This window comes from Triturus cristatus, chromosome 9 (genome assembly GCF_964204655.1).
Source record: "Triturus cristatus chromosome 9, aTriCri1.1, whole genome shotgun sequence".
NCBI classification, from domain to species: domain Eukaryota; kingdom Metazoa; phylum Chordata; class Amphibia; order Caudata; family Salamandridae; genus Triturus; species Triturus cristatus.
Genome location: NC_140592.1, coordinates 823,748,984 through 823,771,443, shown reverse-complemented (window position 1 = coordinate 823,771,443; position 22,460 = coordinate 823,748,984). Strand labels below are relative to the sequence as shown.

At 41.4% G+C, this 22,460-nt stretch overlaps 1 protein-coding gene across 4 annotated transcripts in view; it reads left to right on the top strand.

Annotated features, from left to right (window-relative positions):
• Positions 1-22,460, top strand: part of LOC146798907 (inverted formin-2-like) — a 368,077-nt gene that overhangs the window by 325,154 nt on the left and 20,463 nt on the right. The window lies entirely within an intron of this gene.

The window sequence follows — 22,460 nt, the reverse complement described above, 5'->3', positions numbered from 1 at the left end:
GGTGTGGCTAAAACACGGAAATCACACTGAAAGGCTTCCTGGAGGGAAGCGTTAAGGGGATGACCCTATGGGAGAAAAAGAGATAGGCTGTAGGGGTTAGGGACCTGTGAGGAAAGAAGCGCTTACCCAGTTTGTTGTTTGGAGGCTTGTCAGGTTTGTCAGATATGTCACACATTTGCCATACATTCTGAATGTTAGCCCTCTAGTTGCTAATTAGATCACTGTAGTAAAACTACTGTTCACCATGGAAGTCTGCTCCTGGTATTAAAAGTGCATGTTTCAGTCTGCATGTCAAAATTTTTTAATGAAATAGAAGAGGGTTTGAGAAGTCACTCAAAATGTGCCCTCATTTTCTTTCTTCAGCACTAATCATAATTTCTATGGCAAAACGAACCCCCTCATTGTGTTCCTTTTTAAATTAAATGTTTTAAGTGTTACCAGTTTATTCCAATCAAGATGGCTTCAGGTGTGCCATACTTTTGTCATAATGAAGACAGTAAGCGCTCTAGTTGTTTTTAAGAACATTCTGGGACATTCTGTCATTGGGCTATACTTGGGCTACATCTGGGTGATATTTGGGCCACATTTGTGCTCTTTTGTGTCTGGTGGCCATCTTGGGAGACTTATTTGTTATGAAGTTTCCTAATTTCCTCATTTACTGCAGTCTCCTCAGTAGGAAATACTTTCAGTGTTTTACTTTGATTCCATCAAGAAGGCATTCAGATGTGTCACACATTTGCCATAAATTCAGAATGTTAGAACTCTTTTTGCTCATTAGATGACTGTAGTAAAGCTACTGCTCACCAGGGAAAACTGCTGCTGGTATTGAAAGTGCATGTTTCAGTCTGCATGTCAGAATTTTTTAATGAAATAGAAGAGGATTTGAGAAGTCACTCAAAATGTGCACTAATTTTTCTTTTTGCAGTACTAATCATAATTGTTATGGAAAAATGAACCCCCTCATTTTGTTCCTTTTTAAATTAAATGTTTTAAGAGTTACCACTTTAATCCAAGCAAGATGGCTTCAGGTGTGCCATACGTTTATCATAAGTTGGACTGTTAGCGCTCTAGTTGTTCTTTGGAACACTCTGGGAAGCTGCAGTAGAACACAAAGGAATCAACTGACAGTCTCTGCCCTTGTTGGATGTACATGTTTTACTGAGAATGTCAGACTTCATTCTCACATGACTGAGAAAGATAATGTGAATTTACAGAAAATAAGCTCTCAGTTTAGCTTATAGATCACCTTCCAAACCTATGTGGGAAAAGCATGAGAAAATATTTTTCTCTCAATCATGATATCCCAGCAGAAGGCTTTTTCACATGGTGAAATCACCTTAGAACATACCACAATTCCTAAAATGAGTATGGTACCATCAACAAATGATTTATAATGTAACTAAAGTCTTAAAACCTTCTATTAACTGCAATGCTTTCTAATGAGGTGATATCATGTATATTGGTCCCAAGATGGCTGCCAACACTTCTTGGATGAAGTGCTGACAGCCAATCAGATCTCAGGATGAGATGTGTGGTTAGGCTCCACCCACATATATATATGATTTTACTTTTGATTTTCTCAGGAACTACTGAACAGATTGACACCAGACCTGCAAAAGGCACTTCCCTGACCTGAGAACTACCTCTCTGCCAAATTTCAAGTAATTCTGTTCAGCCGTTCGGGCTGTATCTTGGACTAAAGGTCCCTATGGAAAATTGCATAGGGAAAACGCGTTTTGGGAACCCCCTTTTTTCTCAGCCCCCGCTTGACAAATCCCCCCGAGACTTTCAGGGTAGGAGCGGAGCAGAGCTATTTTGAAAATTTCGCGAGGATTCGTCAACTGGCGCCAAAGTTATTCCAAATAGAATGTTGCGGATTTCCTATGGAAACACGGTCCTAACTATAACTATCTACTGGCGACCGCCAGTAGATAATATAAATATATATATATATATATATATATATATATATATATATATATACACACAACTTGCTTTCGTGAAGAAACCCGAGCCGCTTGCAGCGGTGGGCCTTGGCGGGGTCACGAACCCCAAATCTCCACAACGTTCGTTTTTACCGTTTTTAATAAATGATGCCAGGGCCACAAACAATCCTTTTCAGTGTGTCTATTTCTTCTTTGAGCCAAGTCACTCAACGCGTTTCAGAGGAAGCCTCCTTGTTCACGAGTACGAGCGTAAAGTAAATCAACAGTGTTTTTTATATATATATATATATATATATCTCTATATATATATATATTCACTGAAAAAACCATAGGTAGTTAGCTGGACATTTCCCTCGTACAAAACCCTAAAAATTCCCCTGTTATAGTTAGTTCAGCTAACTATAACTCGCGCCCCCGCAATGCACTGCTGATGACGTCACATATTACACCACTCATGACATGGTCAGTGACATCACTGATGACATCACTGATGACATCACTGATGACATCTCAAATGACATCACTGATGACATCATCCATTGAGTATGTGTTTCTGAACAGTTTTATTATGTTTAATATATATAGGGAAAGGCCTGTTGAAGAATAAGTGGGTGTACAAGTGTGTGAATGGATGATTTTCTAGGTGCGTAACTGACTCTATAAGTGAGTCATTAAATGTATTTTACTGCAGACTAGTGACTAAATTGTGTGAATGTCTGTATGTGTCTGTGTGTCGGTGTATAAGTGGCTGCATGGTTTTGTGAATAGCTATATGAGTGTCTATATGGGTTATTGATTTGTTGTCTGAGTATCTGTATGGGTGCCTGAGTGTTTGTGTGGGTAGGGTGTGTGTGACTCTGTGACTAGATGTGTGAGTGGGTGATTCAGTGGGTGCATGGTTTTAAGAGTGCATCTGTGATGGACTGTATGGTTGGGTGAGTGTACGTTTGGGTGTGTTAGTGATTGAATGTATATCTCAATTGTACATGTGTCAGTAACTACATGTGTGAAACTCAGTGTATATGTGTGTAAGAGTATATAACTATCTATATGTGAGAGTGTGTGATTTTGGGAGTGGCTGTATGCGCCATAGTGCAATGATATCTGTGTCATGTGCTGTTTATTTTTCTGCTGGAAGACACAGAATTTGTTAGTATTTTTATGAGGAAGTGAACTTGAGTGTGTTTAACTGTATAGGTGAGTAAATTGGACTCTGATTAATTATTTGCATGACTGACTAGATGTGTCAGTACCTCAATGGATGATTGGCGGTGTGCAAGTGTCTATATAGGTATATAAATGCACAGAGTGACTGTAAGTATGAGTGACTGTGCAGGTGAGTGAGTGGACATGTATGTAGACCTAAAAGTCAATGAGTGGGTGTGTAGTTATTGGTATTGGAGTATCTATGGTTGTCAAAATGGCCGTTTGAAATTTTAAGTCAGTGTATCAAAGGTTATATTAGGGTGTGAGAAGATGTACTAATTTATCACATGGATGACGTCATCAGTGATGTCATCAGGGATGTCATTTGAGATTTCATCAGTGAGGTCATCAGTGATGTCACTGACCATGTCATGAGTGATGTAATATGTGACGTCATCAGCAGTGCATTGCGGGGCGCGAGTTATAGTTAGCTGGACTAACTATAACGGGGAAATTTCTAGAGTTTTGTACGAGGGAAATGTCCAGTTAACTATAACACCCCTGAAACCTATGGTTTTTTCTGTGAATTTCTAAGGTTTTTTAAATGCTAATTCCTAACTATAACGTGCCTGAAACCTATGGTTTTTTCAGTGAATTACAAAGGTTTTTTAAATGCCAGTTCCTAACTATAACGGGCATGAAACCTATGTTTTGTTCAGTGAATTTCAAACGTTTTTTAAATGCTAATTCCTATCTATAACTTATATCTAAAGATATCATGAAAAGCATTCTTTTTTAAAAGTAGGGTGCACATGAGTTTTGTGGAAAAGCATCTTTGTGATTGGTTAAGAAAAAGCAGTTTCAACGTGGAGTACATATCATAGGATAAAATTTGCTCAGCTCAACCACACCTGCTACTTGCATTTGGAAGGCACTGTTCGAACTTAAAACAATCGTCAACTTTTAACCTGCACGTGTCGTTAAATATTCAAGAAAATGTTACAAAAAAATATTGTTAAGTTTTAAAAAATTGATGAACTTTTAACCTGCACGTGTTGTAGAATGTTCTAGAAAGTGTGTTGATAGAATACGTTGCACTTCTGACTTCTATGTGTTGTTAAATATTTAAAAAAACGTTCATATGGAAAATTAAAAAGAAACCAATAGAGAAGTTTTGAAACCTAAAAGAATCAAGGAACTATTCTAATTTATTCTTTACATGTAATTATGTGTGCAGCAACAAAATTATAGACACAACAGCACTAGGAAGAGGAAGAAGCAGGGAGTGGGGGGAGGGGGGAGATGGGAAGAATGGCACACATGCACAATTAAGTACAACACACATATAGACTAACAATGGCCAAAATGAAACACACCAACAAGGAGCACAAGTCACACAACCCACCAACATCACACCACTGAACGAGCATAGAAGTGAAAACCATGCTGCATTCATACAGGATGTGTACAAAGGCCAGTCGTTGGTGTTGTGGGATGTCTGCGACCGTGGTCATCATGGATGAGATGCCCAGCATGTGGCACATGGTCGAGTTCACTGTGTGTTATGTTGCCAAACGTCTGCTCCTCCCTCCCACGAGCCCCCACACTTTTGTATGGTGCGCTGTTGTATCTCGTGCACTCGTACGGCACACCATTGTAATGCCTATTTGCGCATGTCCTGCTACATTCCAACTACAACATCACAGTGCCGTTTGGAGGTGGTGCATGCCACTTTACAACATCGACTGCTGCGGCTCTTGTAGCAGGCCAAACCAGAACACAGAGACACACTTACCTAACTTCCTGTACACGGACATGTCCGAGACACCCCGTTCCCCTTGCCAGATAGGCACACCCCTGCACTGACCTGTGAACCCCAGACCAGCACACGCCAGTTGTGCATGCACGAGGATGCGTGTGCGTAGCTACACATCCAGGCTCACTGCCAACGCTGAGGTGACAGCACACTGTGATGTTGCAGGGCTCGTGCCTATCATGCTAAGACAATGACCACAGGGACACACTTACTAAGATGTGGGTTTGGGGGGCATTGGCGGTCCTGGAGTTGTTGAGATGAGTCTTCTGGCCCTCATGGGTATCCCTGTGTCATGCTCATTGACTCTATGGCACCTGTGGGTGTTCTGGTGTGGCTCTTGGCTGTGTTCCCTTTCATGGTGCAGGTAGTTGTCCTGCTTAACACCAGCAGAAAGCAGGTGTAAAATCCCTGGTGCTAACGTGTCTTATCACCGGAATTTGTTTCGCATTGCAATTGGTGTGAAAGTTGTGATGTGATTTTTTTCGTGTGCAGAACAATATACGAACTGAGCAGTGTATCTCGTCAAGATCCAGCACCTGACGCACTATTCCCAATCAATATAAATACAATGAGATTTCTTAATAGATTTTGTGTGTACACTGTAAGTGCAGCCAATACCTCAGTGCAATTCAATACAGGATTTTAGTATTTAGAATAAATCGGAAAGGTGCACCTCATGTCTTTTTGTATGGGAACGGCTACTCTCCATTTCATTATCAGCACTTTAACAGAAGTAAAGTTGAGATACATTTAACACACTATTCATAAGTTGGTGCAAACTGCAGATATCACCAGTATTCCAGCGATAAGTGCCCCAAAATTTAACACCATGGTGGACTCCATCAAATAACAGTAATAACAACAAGAAAGAGTCACACAGCAGTTAAGAGAACAACCAAAAACGTTATTAATTTTTTTTTCAAACTTTATTTTTTATAATAATTAATATATAAATGATAAACTATTTTCAAACTTTATCTTTTTATTAACATATATATATGAACAATAAACTAATAAACAAAATGTAACAACAATAATACAAAAAAACAAGGCGGAACACTCCTGTGGGGACCATGGATGTCGACGACAGACCTGGAAAATCAGAAAGATTGTTAAAAAAACCAACATGGTATTCTCAACAAAATACCACAAGAAACAAATCACAGATATATAAAATGCATACAGCTAACAACATTTTATAAGTTTAACTTACAAAAACTGTAAATGTTGCCGCTTTAAAATATTTACCGAATCTGAGGATTTTTTTTTGCAGAAGGCACCACGCCCACAACATTTTTCTTCAGTGGTGAGGACATTTTTTTACTTTTCCCAAGGGGCAAACAAAGACCAATGCCACCTTCGTCACTCGCAAGATTTGCCAAAGAGTTCTGTTACGAGGGGATCCTAACAAAAAATACTCATGCGGCACAGCAAGTATGATGAAACACCTAAGGACCCTTCATCCAAACAATCTTGCACGAGAAGAGTGCAAACAGATGAGAAACACTCCTGTTCTGTATCTGTAAAAAAGCATCACAAATACATGTATATTAATAACTTTCAAATTTATACTATTCCATTACTGTACAAACACATTTTATATAAAAACTGACTAAGAAACTATAGCCCTGAACCACAAGTGTGGCGATCGTTAAAACACTACATGCATAGTGCATACTACTTTGAAGCAGTTCATGCCCTAAAGCCTACCTCACTAAAAGACTACATGCTAACTGACTAAATGATTATAGTACTATAAGGAGACACACTAGGTGAGTGAAAGGGTGTTTGCTAGAAGGGTATGAATACTAACTAGGGAATAGAAGATGTGAAACACAACTGTGTAGGTGATTAGAGGACTGCATCCATACTGCATAGGCATTTAAAGCAGTCCATGTGCTAAGGCCTGGCTCACTGCATGACTACTTGGGTACTGACTGAATTATTAGAGTATAGCAAGGAGAGTGCCTAGGTGAATTTATAAGTGCTAGGCTTTTCGCACAGGGAATGGATTAGTACTTGGTACTGAATGGGTCACTAGAGGAGTGCAAAGGCAGAGACAAGTGCTGGACTGTATAGATACTGACTAGGAAATTGAAAGTGTGAAAGACAAGTGTCTAGGTGGTTAGAAGACTGCATACAGAGTGGATAAGGGTTTGAAGCAGTCCATATACTTAGGCCTGGGTCACTGGATGAGTACTTGGGTACTGACTGAATGATTAGAGTACTGCAAGGAGAGTGCCTGGGTGAATTTATTAGGGTTTTGCGCAGTGAATGGATTAGTACATGATGCTGAATGGGTCACTAGAGGAGTGCAATGGCAGTGACAGGGTGTTTGCTGGAAGTGAACGGATACTGACTGGGGAATTGAAGGTGTGAAAGACAAGTGTGTAGGTGGTAGAGGACTGCATGCATAGTGGATAGGGGTTTGAAGAACTCCATGTGCTAAGACCTGGCGCAGTGCATGAATACTTAGGCAGTGACTGAATCATTAGAGTACTGGAAAGAGAGTGTCTTGGTGAATTTATAAGTGTGTGGGTTTTGGCACAGTGAATGGATTAGTACATGCTGTTGAATGGGTCTCTAGAGGACTGCAAAGGAAGTGACAGGATGTTTCCTGGAAGTGTATGGATACTGACTAGGGAATTGAAGGTGTAAAAGACAAGTGTATAGTATGTTAGAACACTACATGCATACTGCATAGACATTTGAAGCAATCTATTTGGTACTTAGAAACTGACTAAATAATCAGACTACTTCTAGGACAGTGCTTAGGTAAAACTTTTAAATGTTCAGTTCTGCCACAGTGAACAGAATAGTACATGGTACTGCACCTTAGTGTCAAACCCTGACTCATTTTATCAATGCATAAGCAAAGACTAGCTTCTAATGCTACTAAAACTTGACAACATGAGAGGTTTTAAATTAGTAATCTGTCAGCAAATACACAATGTTACCAAATGCTTCTCTCACAGTGGTTCCCAAATGCACACAGACTCACAGTGTGATTCTAGACAAACAACACTATCCCTAGCAGATTACCAAAACTCATTCACTACAGTGGAAGTGGTAAGGGAACTGCACACAATCCACATATTTCACAACTGCACTTTAGTGTCAATGCCTGACTCATTTAATCAACGCATAAGCAATGACTAGCTTCTAATGCTACTAAAACCTGACAACATGACAGGTTTTAAAATAGTTATCTGTCAGCAAATACACAATGTTACCAAATGCTTCACTCACAGTGGTTCCCAAATGCACACACACTCACAGTGTGATTCTAGACAACAACCACTATACCCAGGAGTTTACCAAAAATCATTCACTACTGTGGAAGTGGTAAGGGAACTGCACACAATCTTCATATTTCAGGACTGCACTTTTGTGTCAAAGCCTGACTCATTTAATCAAAGCATAAGCAAAGACTGGCTTCTAATGTTACTAAAACTTGACAACATGACCGGTTTTAAAACAGTTATCTGTCAGCAAATACACGATGTTACTAAATGCTTCTCTCACAATCCTTACCCAAATGCACACAGAATCACAGTGTGATTTTAGACAAGCAACACTATCCTAGGAGTTTACCAAACTCATTCACTAGTCTGGAAGAGTTAATGGTACTGCACACAATCTACATATTTAAGTACAGCACATCAGTGTCAAAGCATGACTCATTTAATCAACGCATAAGCAAAGACTGGATTCTAATGCTACTAAAACTTCACAACATGACAGGTTTTAAAACAGTTATCTGTCAGCAAATACATGATGTTACCAAATGCTTCTCTCACACTGATCCCAAATACACACTAACTCACAGTGTGATTCTAGACAAGCACCACTATCCCTAGGAGTTTACTAAAACTCATTCACTACAGTACAAGTGGTAAGGGAACTGCACACAATCTACATATTTCACAACTGCAATTTACTGTCAATGCCTGACTCATTTAATGAAAGCATAAGCCATAACTGTCTTCTAATGCTACTGAAACTTGACAACATGACATGTTTTAAAACAGTTATCTGTCAGCAAATACACAATGTTACCAAATGCTTCTCTCACAGTGGTTCCCAAATGCACACAGACTCACTGTGTGATTCTAGACAAACAACACTATCCCTTGCACTATACCAAAACACATTTCTTCATCTAGAAGTAGTACTACATTTTAGTATAGAAACATAACTCATTTCACAAATTCATAAACAATGACTGGTTTCTAATTCTACCAAAATATAAAAACCGCACAGTTATCTGTCTACAAACACATGAAAAACACAAATGCTTATCACAGAATGGGTTCTACATGCACTCACACTGTAGAGAAAAAAAGTACTCCCTACACTTTAGCAGGAGAAATACGTTAGTCTGATTAAAATCAAAATAGTCTACATACATCCCCTCACAATTAAATAACTCATCTTTCAAGTTATTTTGTAGATTAAGAAGTATATCAATCACTCACCATATTTTCTTTCACAGAATCTCTGCACTGTGCACCTCTCAGCAAAAACAAAGAATGGAAAAGTTTCCCTTTCATTTTCTACACATATACATGTAAACATCAAATCACAATCCTTCACACATAAACTCAAAAGCAAACACACATTTCTATTGGTTAAACATTTCAACCCTTTCCAACTGAAATACATTTCAACCCTACCCCCAATCTGCCTTCTGCCTGTTACCATAGAAATAGGTCATGGAACACTGCACTGAGCTCACAGGTCACAAGTCCAGCACACAATGTTGCTAATCAAGACAGGAAGTGTGCTTGACTTTTCAACATATCAGCTTATCATATATAATGTTCCTTACAATCTGTTTTTTTAACCAATAAGAATCATACCTTTAAAAAACAGAAATATACACCCTACCTTTCAGTGTAGAAAGTAGTCATACAACCAATGATTTCTTGTCTTTTTTCAAAAAACATTGCCGTGGATCCGCGCACCCAACACGTGAGAATCCGTGCACCCAGCGCGTTAGGATGCGCGCACCGTGCGCGTATTTCGCCGTTTTTTTTTTTTTTAAAAAGGGGGCCCCAGGGGGTCCTTCTGGGACCCGCTAAGCACCTCTAGAGGGTCAGAGTATTTCCACTCTGCCCCCTTTATATGTTTTACACACTCTTTCCCCTTGCTTTTTCAGCCTCGCTTCTACTGAGGCAGAAAATGGCCGCCAACAGTTCCTGGTTTCGAATGTAGAGAGACACTCGACAGCCAATTAGCATTCAGCACGCGATCCGGAGGGTGCGCGCTCGGTTCGGGGAGGGTGCGCTTATGGTGCGGGTAGGGTCCGCGGATCCTCCCCGGCCATAGATATCACTAACTTTTTTACCCTATTTTTCTCAGGAGCTACTGAACAAATTCACACCATTTATGCAAAAGGCACGAGTCTGAACTGAGGATTACCTCTTTGCCAAATTTGGTGTCATTCCGTTCAGCGGTTTGGGCTGTAGCTGCGACAACAGATCCTATGGGAAATTGCATGGGGAAAACGTGTTTTGGGACCCCCCTTTTTTCTCTGCCCCCACTTGACGAATCACCACAAAACTTTCAAGGTAGGAGCAGAGCGGAGCTGGCCAAAAGTTTGGAAAATTTCGCGAAGATTCGTCAATCGGCGCCAGACTTATTGGGAATAGAATGTTGCGGATTTCCTATGGAAAATAGGTCCTAACTATAACTATCTACTGGCGACCGCCAGTAGATTATATATATATATCTATAATATAGTTGTGAAAGCTTAGTGTGCATGTGCACCCCGAGAACTACTGACTTCAAGCTATGTCTCCCTTGTTGTCGTGAAGGAGAGTTGGAAAGTCATCTTTGTCCTCTGGTAGCTAGTTTAATGCTAATTTGATATGTGTGTGACTGAGTTTCTTTCAGGCCTACCCCACTTGGGATCTCCTTAGCTTCTTCTGCTCTACTGACCACTACTAAATCAACATCTGATTCAATGCTGCAGAGATTTTAATTCCTTTATCAATTGGTACTTGTACTTGATCACATTAATGACCACGTTAATAATGCTACTCTTCATCTCTCGCCATAAAATATTTCATGTGAGCTGCTTTAACGGTTTAAATGTTATTTTCTCCTTTTTGAAATGCAAGATTCTGAACAGAAACGTACATATTGGATGTATACAAAAAAGCAGCAGTTACACATCTGTTACCAAAAAGTAAAAAGCCTTTTATTCTCCTAGTTGAAATGAAGAAGTGCTTCATGATATCCCTTTCTCTTTTAGATTTGCCAATATGCACTTTGTCCATCCAATAAGAACTTTTTCCAGGCTACTAATAGATTGTATAATTGAATATAGTTACAAAATAAATCTGCTAATTACAAACAACAACAGTTTGTCTAGCATGGGTGCCACGGCATTAAGGGAAAAATTCTGACTTTCAACAATCCTAGTGAAAAGAAATTTGCCGTATAACCACACCTGTGAATAAAGGAATTTCAGCACCACTTGCTTATTTCCAGAAGTGTCACATACTTACTGTTTCAATTCGAATTATTAAAAAAGTAGAAAACATAAACCCCAAAGATAGTGTATGAATATGGCATTGTATCCTCCAACTGTCTATACTAAAGATAAGTCCCTCAAGATTCCAGTATTCGTATGGTCACATGGAAACATTCTTCTCATGTGATGACATAGCGAGGAAGTGCTATGATCGGTAGTGTTAAACCTGGCACCATTGGCATGGGTCTCCCTTCCACTTTTTGCTGTTGCCTCCTGTATTTATGCTATGTTTTTTCTGGTCTAGATGCTTTGGGCACTTTGCCACTGCTATTCAGTGCCAATGTGCAAGTGCTCCCTATTGTAAATTGTTGTAATGGATTAGTGACTCCATAATTGGCTTATTTGATTTACTTGTCACACCCTAGTACAGTGCACCATGTGTGCCCAGGGCCTGTAAATCAAATGCTGCTGGTGGGCTTGCAGCACTGATTGTGCCACCCACAGAAGCAGCTTTTAAAATATGGTTCAGGCCTGCCATTGCAGAGCCTGTGTGCAGTCTTGGACTGCCATGTCGACTTGGCAAGTGAACACACTTGCCAGTCCCTAAACCTTCCCTTTTCTACATGTAGGTCACCCCTATGGGCAGGGTGCATTGTATGTGAAAGGTAGGACATGCCCTGATGTGTGTGGCATGTCCTGATAGTGAATTACAGCCAATTTCGTTTTTCACTATTGCAAGGCTATCTGTTCCCATAGGTCTTAATGGGCAGTTTGATTATAACATCTTATAATCCTAACTGACCCAGGGAACAAGATGGGAAAATAAAGTTTAGTATGCCTGAACTCAGAATGTTAAAATACATTTTTTAGTGAGGGTGGTTTTTACATTTTGTGTTTGAAAATACCACATTTAGAAAGTAGGTATTTTCTTGCCTAACCATTCAGTATGCCTCTGCTAGGTTTTGTATTCCATGTCTGGTTTGTGAGTGACAGGGAGCTGGAGAGGGCCTTGGCTCCAGCAGTCTGATGGGTCAGGGTTGGGCTGAATAGGACCTGCATTGAATAGAGAGTAGGGGGAGGATATTTCCGTTCAGCAACCTGGGCCAGGTCTGCTTTCAACAATGCTGTCTCCACCTCCTGCCAGGAAGCTGCACCAAGGAGGATAGAACTGGTTTTGACTAGGTACAGACACTCTCTGCCTACAAGAGAAGAAAGGATTTAGCAGTATAAATATTGGGACAAGACCCCAGAACTTTAGATCACTTCTGGGAATCAAGACGAACCTTTGCTGAGGAGAGAAACCAAGGAAGCTGAAGGAGGAGACTGCCCCTGCGCTGGTGACTGTTTGGGGTTGGTATTGCCAAAGAAAGGAGAAAATGAATTTTGTGTATGTACTTTTTCATTTTGAGGAAGATCTCTAAGGGCTTGAAGTTGAGCTTGCCTCCTGTTCTGAAGTCTCAGAGACACAAATACTTCACCACCAGCTCCCCCTGAATTCCCTTGCTGGGAATTCTACCTGCAGAGAGGTGCCTGCTGTTGTTTAGGCCCTCTGAGTTGACTGCATGTCGCTGGGGGCTGGAAGCGCGACGCATTGCCGACGGAGCGTGTCGCCACTGCAGCTGTTCGCCGTTGCATCGACGAGGAAGCGTGTCGCATCACCGGAGAAGCATGCCGCCGCTGCAAAGGTCACTGTTACATCACTGGAGAGGCGTGTCGCCGGGCCTGTTGCGGATCAAGAACATCGATTTTGCCGCACGGCGGTCCGGCGTGCATGCATCATATCCAACGTTGTCGCATGGCTTCAAAGACGCCATTTTGTCGCATCTCACCGGATTGTCACATCACACCGAGGTGCCATCTTGACGCATCGCACCGGATCACAGTAAGAACCAGATGTTTCACCTCCTCTCCGTTAAGGAACACACGCATCGCCTCCCTTGCGCTGCAGTAAGGAACAGGTGCACCGCCTCCCCTGAAGCAAGGAACAGACGCATCGCCTTCCCTGCAACGCTTTTGTTTGTTTTGCCTTACGCATCCAAGGTACTTTGAGAGTAAAGTGTTGCATTTACCATCTACATTGAACTAAGCTAATTCTACCATCCTAGAGTCTTATTTTTACTGTATTGTGGATTTTTGTCGTTTGGTCTTGTGTTAAGTCCAGATAAAGATTACCTATTTTTCTAAACTGGTTTGGTGTCCATTTATAGTGTTTCACTGTGTTACTGTATGTGTTCACAAATACTTTACACACTGCCTCTGTGACAAGCCTGTCTGCTCGTGCCAAGCTCCAAGGGGGTGAGCAGGGGTTATTCAGGAGTGTATCCCCCTTCCCCTGACTAGAAGCAAGGGTCCCTATTTGGACAAAGGTGTATACCATTGCCAACTAGAGACCCCCATTTCTAACAGGTATTGTTAATTTAACAAGCAATGTAAGAGAAGTCTTGATGACTAATGTAGTTACGAAATGGAGTACATCTACTGTAAGCATCAACTCACCGTGTGAACAGATGTCTGCTCAGGGTACCATGAGGTGGAAGAATGGTACACAGAAAAGGATGCAGCATCACTTGGGCCATAACTATTGTATTAATATTATAATAGGTTGAACTGTTATGTCCATTTTCACCTGGAATAAGTAACAAAATGTTTAACCTGCATCTAAAGGGTAAAATGTGATACTTAGGAATACATTAAAGGCACCTACCCTTTTATGTACACAGACATTATGGGGCTATCAGATGGGTGGTGGAACAAACTATAAAATGGAGCAACATTGGTCTTAAGATCTAACCAGACCTAGGTGTAAAGGCTGCCTGTCTGAACCAGTCTGTGTTTGCCAGTGTCAAACTCAGGCAACTATATTTAATGGTGATTATTAGCTCGTTCTATAGTTCCATAACCCAACTAAATTTACCAAGATCTCTAAACCGAGCACACTTCATGGCCCCAGTGGATCATGTTCTCATTTTCGTGCTTTGTCCTTCATTATTTCATTTTTGGCGTAAGATATCTGTATTCTCATAAAATAAGCTAGAAAGTGCACTAAAAGTGATGCTGAGTGTTAGACCCGGGATCCCTGGTTGGCTGAGGTGGGTACCTTAGGCCAAATAGGGACCCGCGTTTCCACGTCAGGGAAAGGAAGGTTACCTTCTGAAATAGCGCCCGCTCACCCCCTTGGTAGTTTGGCACGAGCAGCCAGGCTTATCTTCACGGCAAATGTGTAAAGTATTTGCAACCATGCTCACAGCAACCCAATGATGACACCACAAATAGACTCCACATGAGTTTTATAAAAACGAGTATAAACTTTATGTAAAAAGATATACAATAAGACCACACAATATAAATCCAACATATGAGTATGTGTACGATTTCTCCTGGCCGGTTGTTAGGCCAGCCAGCCCTTGTAAGTTCTGGCGATATCAATGAGCACTTCTAAACATTCCACTGTAATCCTTATACTATGTTATGCAGTTTGTAATGCTAGAATCGGGCACTTTTGCAAGGTAAAAATAATGCAATGTGTAACACAACAATCAGGTACTTTGCAATGTATAAATAATGCAATGCGTAACGCAACAATCAGGCACTTTGCAATGTAAGAATAATGCAATGCATAAGACAACCACCAGGTACGTCGTTATGCAGAAATAAGGCAATGCGTAATACACTGATCAGGTAGTTCGTTATGCATGAATAATGCAATGCGTAATACGCTAATCAGGTAGTTCGTTATGCAGAAACAATGCAATGCATCATACGACAATCAGGTAGTTCGTTATGCAGAAATAATGCCATGCGTCATACACTAATCAGGTAGTTTGTTATGCAGGAATAATGCAATGCGAAATACACTAATCAGGTACTCCGTTATGCAGAAATGATGCAATGTGTAATACGACAATCAGGTACTCCGTTCTGCAGAAATAAGATAATGCGTAATACACTCCGGCACCGATCATGGTGCCTTAGGCAGTCTCTCCGCCACTCCTTCTGACTCGCAGTCAGCCACTGTCAACAGTTACCCCCAACACGGGTATGGTGTAAAGAAAAGTACAGCTCTGCAATCCGGCCCCAGTACGGCCGCTGCCTTCGCAATACGGGCCGCGAGCCCGTCTTTCATCTACACAATACTGGCCCCACACCCGCACTTCACCATACCCCATTTGGATAAAAAGATCTCCGATAAAGAGCCCCTACTATAGGGAGCCCGTTGGGTATTGCACCACCGACCCAACGAGGAGCAGTCCAGATGATGAAGCATGACACCTGCAAGGGTGTGTGAGGGCAATACTATCCAATTTACGGATTCCCAACACTGAACCCCCTTCTTGGGGCATCTGGGATTCCTGTCTTACCTGACTCTGTACTCTCTGACTTGAGAGGAACGGCATAACCCTCTTTTTGAAATACAAAAAGCACACGCACACAGCGTCGCTGATCCTTGCTTGGACTCCAGGTGCCCACGATTACAGGGCATAGTTTACGCGGGTCTCAGACTGCAACAAGCACACATCGTCGCTGAGACCCTTCTGGAAACTTTTGTGTTCCTGAGTTTCCTCAACAGGGAGCCAGCTCACCTCGGGCCCTTGGGTATAAGTTACTTCAGGACACAGCACAGCAAAGTCCTTTCAAGCAGGGGGACACAGCACACAGCAAAGTCCCTTTAGCCTTTCCTTGGTTAAAACAGCAAACTGCAGGCCAGCCCCAGAACACACAGCAAGGGTCAATCCTTTCCTTCAGTCTCTTCAGTTGTTTCTTCCTTGGCAAAGGTTCCTCTTGACCACGAAGTAGCTCCAGTCTTGTTGAATCTTGATCAAGCCATTCTCCAAAGTTCAGGGGCTTCAGCTCTCATAGTTATACCCCTCAATGGCTTTGGAGTCTTTGTGTTCAGGGGGGCACTGACCCCTGTTCAAACCAGTTCTGGGGGCCTCCCTGTCAGTGACACCTTCTTCCTTTGATTAGTGGGGGTCTGGATTCTCAATCACTCAGCAGGAGATGGGACAATTGTTTTAGAGCAGCAGCCAGGCCTCTTCACCTCTAGGGGCTACTCGTCCCCCTACACTCCAGATGCAGGTCAGCCTGTTGCTGTCTCACCTCCTCCCATGGGTCAAGACATTCCCCAGATCCTATCACTTTCAAATCCAATGGTCAATCCACAACCAGGCAGAAACACACAGAAATGTTAGAGCAAAAAAAAACATCCACTTCTAAAAGAGTGGCTTCTAAACACACAATGCAAAAACCACCTTCATAAAAAGATGTGTTATTACAGTGTGAGTTCAGGCATACTAAACTTCACCTCTCCATCTTAAGCCTTTGGGAAGATAGGCTGGAAAACATATTACACAGCCTTCCCATTCTATCCTATGGACAAGATGGCCTTTCAACAGTGGAAGACGAAATGTAGATTATTTCAGGACATGGTACACACCTTAGTACATGTCCTACCTTTCACATGCACTGCACCCTGCCCAGGGGGTACCTTGGGCCTACCATAGGGGTGTTTGATGTGCATAAAAAGAGAAGGGTAAGGTCTGGCAAGTGGGTGCACTTGTCAGAACAACATGACAGTTTAACAAACTGCGCCCAGGCACTGCAATGGCAGGCCTGAGTTCCCTTTGTAAGGCTACTTGTGTGGGTGGCACAATTAGTGCTGCATGTCCACTAGTAGCATTTGCATTACCAGCCCTGGCACACATAGTGCACTTTACTAGGGACTCTACTAGTAAGGCAAACATACCAATCATGTACAACCAATTACCATTACACTTTATACAGGGAGCACTTGCACTTTGACACTGTATAGCAGTGGCAAAGTGTCCAAAGCATCTAAGTTGGCAACACCATGTCAGAAAAAAGGTCTAGGGGAAAAGCAAAATGTTTAGGGAACTTTAGCCAAAAAGGGCCAAGTCCTACACTGAGGCCTTAATGATTGGGTACACAAAGAACTTCTTTTTCAATACATGGTAGCCCAGTGTCTGGGTATGGTGGCCATATGCGTCTTTAGAAACAATAGCTAGCCAGTGAAAAGCTAGCACCACTTCATTTTTTTATATGCGACGAAAACAAAGTGTCAGACTACATTAATGCAACTTTATAGCAGCCAAATAAAGAGGGACCTTTGGAGTAACATCCATTCTATACCAACTTAAACACCCTGTTAAGGGCAGAATTCAATGGAACCATATTTATTTCTTAACTAGTAGCTACCCAGAAACCATAGCAACTTTTTTCTGGAACATTATCAGGTCACTCATATTTACTGAGAGTAAAGGGTGTTACTAAATTGGGACACAAGAAATAGGAATTAAGTCTATGGTGTCACATTTAGGTATACAAATATACACATACTGGATACCCACCTGCAAAACTCAATGCAATTATTGGTTTGTAAGGGGGAAGAACCTGTCTAACTGATTGATACAATAGCATCAGTTAGAAGAGTTTCTACCCCCACTTAAAATCCAAGAATTGCATTGAGTTTCGCAGGTGGGGGCCTAAGAGCTGTGCTTGGGCATACAATGTAAATTCATTATTCCAATAGTCAATGCACTTGTAAAATCTAGACTGGCCTATGGTACTTCTGTCTGTCTGAGTTCTTAAGCACATATTTTAAACAGGTTGTAACTGGTGAAAAAAGCAGCAACACATCTACTCACCTGGTAGCATTCAGAGGCCATGGCCTCTTTATCCTTCCATCAGTCCACTGTCCTCTTATTATGTATTATGTAATATTTGAAGCTGTGGTCATCCGGCATAGAGCAGCTTATCAAATTCCAATTGTTATGGCAGTGCAGGTTAGCAGACACAGTCCCTAATGTACATTAGTTTCTGCCCATCTTGCCCTACTGAATGCCCTCAGAACAAGAATGGCATCTTTTTGAGACCACACCTTTTCTGTGGCTCCCAACAAGACCTGGAACTCACTGCCTTTCCATTTGTACACTGAGCCCAACCTACTGAGGTCCCGTAAAGGCTTAAAAAAACTGGCTGTACAATAAGCCACTTTGAAAATGTTGGCCCTCTCGTGGCCTTGAAACTTGTCTTTCTATGCTCCCATTTCATTTAGCCCCTCACCAGTTTATTGCGTTACTTTGGTTTGTTTTATCAGCAGTGCCAAAAACCTTGTGCACAGTGCTTAATTTGTGCCGGTGCTTAGCACCGGCACTTAATTATCAGGGCCGTGGCTACACGCATCTGCTACACGCCACATATTGCCTTGATGATATTGGTATATTTACCTCATTACTGGACTAAGAGTTGGCCCTGAGTGTTTTTCTCATCTTCCAAGTGAGTCCCAGTGAAGAGTTTATTTCTCTTCCGAACAAGGATCCACCCAAACAGAACAATGCACCTGTCCCTGTGTGTAGCAGGGATTATATATAAATATGAATGACACAGCAATGAAGCACGCTGAACAAGGGACCAACCATGAATGTCAGAGAAACAAATAGAAAGTGAGTGGGAGACAAGGGGAGAGTGAAAGTGCTAAGGGGAGAGGGGAAGGAAAGGGAGGGGAGGTGACTGAGGAGGGATGGAAAGAGAGGGTAGGGAAGGGACGTGAAGATGGGACAGGGAAGTGAAGATGGAGTAGGAAAGTGAAGATGGGGCAGGGAAGTGAATTTGGGGAAGGAAATTGAAGATAGGGAAGGGAACATTAAACTGCAATAAACCTTTGGTGCCCTGATACCTCCAACCCCCGCCGAACCACCTGTACCCGCTTCCATGATGATGGTCGTTTCACCAAAGTGTCAGGGTAGAATGGGTCACTTAACATGGCCTTGACCTCACTTAAATCACATGGATGCAAAAGGGGTGAACACCTGTTTTGCAGTATGTACTGATTTATACTTGGGGAAGGACTGGCCTTTGCAGCAGGGTCCTGCGTTGAAGGTGTTTGACAATTGCAAGATTCTGTACTTAAAAGCACTGTCATTAAGACCCCCTTATGTCCTTTCCGCATTCCCACAGCCCACGTTGTCCTGGACATACTGCCATGACTTGCTCCTCTCCCACCTGCCCGACCCAAAATGCTTTTAATTAAATGCCCGGTGTAAAAAAAATTATGTTTCTTTTTGTAAAGATTTGCATTTCAAATAATACTAGCCAAAAGCTGTAAACTTGTTTTGGGGCTTTTGATGGGAACTTTTTCTTTCGAAAAGTTGTGTCTAATTAAAAAATAGAGATGCAGTAGCATTTGCTTCATTCTAAGGGAGGAAGGATACGGAGTGGATCACAATAAGGAACTGTAAAGGGGATGGTTTAATTTCAAATTTGGTGCTAAACTAGGCAGCTCTGCCATTTTAGCTCACATCACCTTGGGATCATTTAAACTGAAAGTCCCTTAATGCAGATGGATATATCCCAAACAGCCAAGGATTCGTGAACAGGAGACAATGTAAAAACTGTGCTGAGCTGGAACTACACTCGGGTACAGAGGGTGGTAGTGGCATGGTCTGTAAGGAAGAGAACAGACCCTTGGACTCTTTATGCCATCTAGTGCCGTGAAACAGTGAGCTCCCCTGCAGGTTAATTCAATAGTGGGTGATCCTACCGATGAGCTGGAGATTACTGAATCCTCTTTAAAAACATTTTTGATAAGACCCATACATGAAACATTATCAATAGCCTTCTTCAACCCACTGCATAACGGTCAATGGAAAATGTACTTCTTCTGTATGAAAAATGTATTCTAAAAATACTTGGTTTGGGATTAGTAAAACAAACCAGGTCTTCAACTTCAGTAATTCAGTAATTTATCTTAAATAGGGCAAGACAAAGCCATGTGTGCCCTGCCAGTGCCACAGCCGAATAATTAGTTCTCTGCATTTACCTATGCATGCCTGGGGCCTATAGACTGACGTATTGAGGTTCCTGCTTGCACTGCCTTGGAAGACGTTTAGCTCCAGTTTCCTTGAACTGTCCCATGAAAACTAAAAAACATGCATAAGTGTGCGTATATAGTCTCTAAAGAGAAGACTGCAGTGTTGTTTAGTCCAGCAGAATGTATTTATGTACAAACTTGTATGAATTGTGCATTATTCATTTAACTTATAAAAGTTTGCAAGCACAAGTAATGCACATAAGGTGATGACATCACATGGGTTGCCACAGTTTGTGATTCACACTTGGCAATCTTGCACTGCTGTCACTGCTTCCTTTTTGTTCTTTGCGCTAGGGAAGCTTTGCTCATGTTGCTATACCTGTGTTATATGCTTCTGAAGCCAAAGCGATTGACTCTATGAGGGAGAGGAGTGCGGGGTGCAAAGAGGTGGAGCACATGTACAAAGATGGGCAGGTTTCAGGCTCCCACACACAGCGGTGTGTACAGGTGGCTGTGCATGTTGTTGTCTGCGCTTGTTGCCTGTGTGTTGATTTGTGTCTCGCTCAGGTGCTTTGAAGCTGAAAGCTGAAGGAGGGCATAAGTGATTTTAGCCAATTTATTCCAAAATTGTGCTTTAAATGCACTTTTGATTTAATCTTTTTCAAACTTTTCACAGGGAAGGGGAACCTCCTATTTAACCTTACTATGAGAGGCTCCCTTGCTGAAATTCAGATCGGGTATTACTTCTGAATTTTAGCAGTGCCTGTTGAGGATGTGGGTGGAGCTAATATAGTAAGTGGGTGGAGACATTGGAGGAAATGGGTGGAGCCAGAGAAAAGTAGGTGGGGCCTCCACCAAATATTTGAGCACCTGCACTTCATATGTTACAAATTAAGCACTGCTTGTGCATATGTGTAAATATAAAAACGAGTTCTGTATATACAAGCATATTAGTCATAAGAGCCATATGCTGTCCTCAACGATTTTTCAGAACTGCACGATACTGATATAATATGCCCATTTTATTGTTAGAACAGTGTAAGTTATTAGACACCTTCTCAAGCATATATATGATACTGATAGAATTTGATCCCAGTAAATGTCAGAAGTGTCCTTAAATGAGTGTTCATACTGGATCTCACTGGAGTTCCTTTGAGTATTGTTATAAATGTTCTTGGTTGCCTTCTGGCATATCAGCACCTGGAAGATTTCACAGGAGTTGGTATTTCAGTGTGATCACTCTGCATTTTATGGATGTAGTCTCTACTCTTTGAATTAGTACTCCTGTACTTAGAATTAAATTCACAGGCATCTTTTATACAAATGATCCAAATTAAATTCAGGGCTAGTGCCAGCATGAGAAAGGAACAACATTCAGTTGTAGGTGGTTATTGGTTTACTAAAATGGTGGTTATTACGTCTGATAAAATGAGAACACGGACCAAGTGACCTTATGTGGTGGGATAACTTCAGCAAAAGGACAGACAGACTCTCAAATTCAGTATAGCTTCACAAGGTTAAATTACAACTATAATGCATGTTGAACTTTTTTGCCTCATGTCCAGGCAGAAATCTTCTTATTTACCTCATGTCCAGGCAGAAAGCTGGAACATTTTCTAGTGGGAGCAACAAACTCGCCAGACCAACTTGAAAGAGGTATTGAGTTAGAAAGAATTAAAAGAGGCACAATTAACTGAAGGTTCAATATTGTGTTTATGCGGACTTCGGTCTTAAAATCAGAAGTAACTGACTCCTAACGCCTAAACAACAAATTCTAATAATTTTGGAAAGAATCTGATTTTTTTTAATCTAAATATGTAAAAAACCTTTATATAAGCAATATCCTATCACACCCAGACTCTGGCATATGGAGAATTAAATACACTTATATGGAAATGTACCCTAGTTAGAAACACTAACCACGAGAAAAGGTTTTATGGCCCACTCCTAGCTAATGTTGATTAAACTACTTAGTATGTATAAAAAATGCATATATCATCGGAAGAGGCTCGAGTACACTACACTTGTTTTCAAATAATTTGTTATGCAGAGGTCATATATACAACAGATTCTGATTAAAGCTATGCACCTATACATTTTAGTATGCATATGTGTCTAATTGTGTCTTTCCAGGATTTCTTATCAATACTCGAGGCTTACCTGCTATAGATTATAAAAGAGGTTTCACTTTGCTGGAAATGATTGAGTTCCGTGCTTCTTTTCTTTCACTTTCTGAAATGTGAT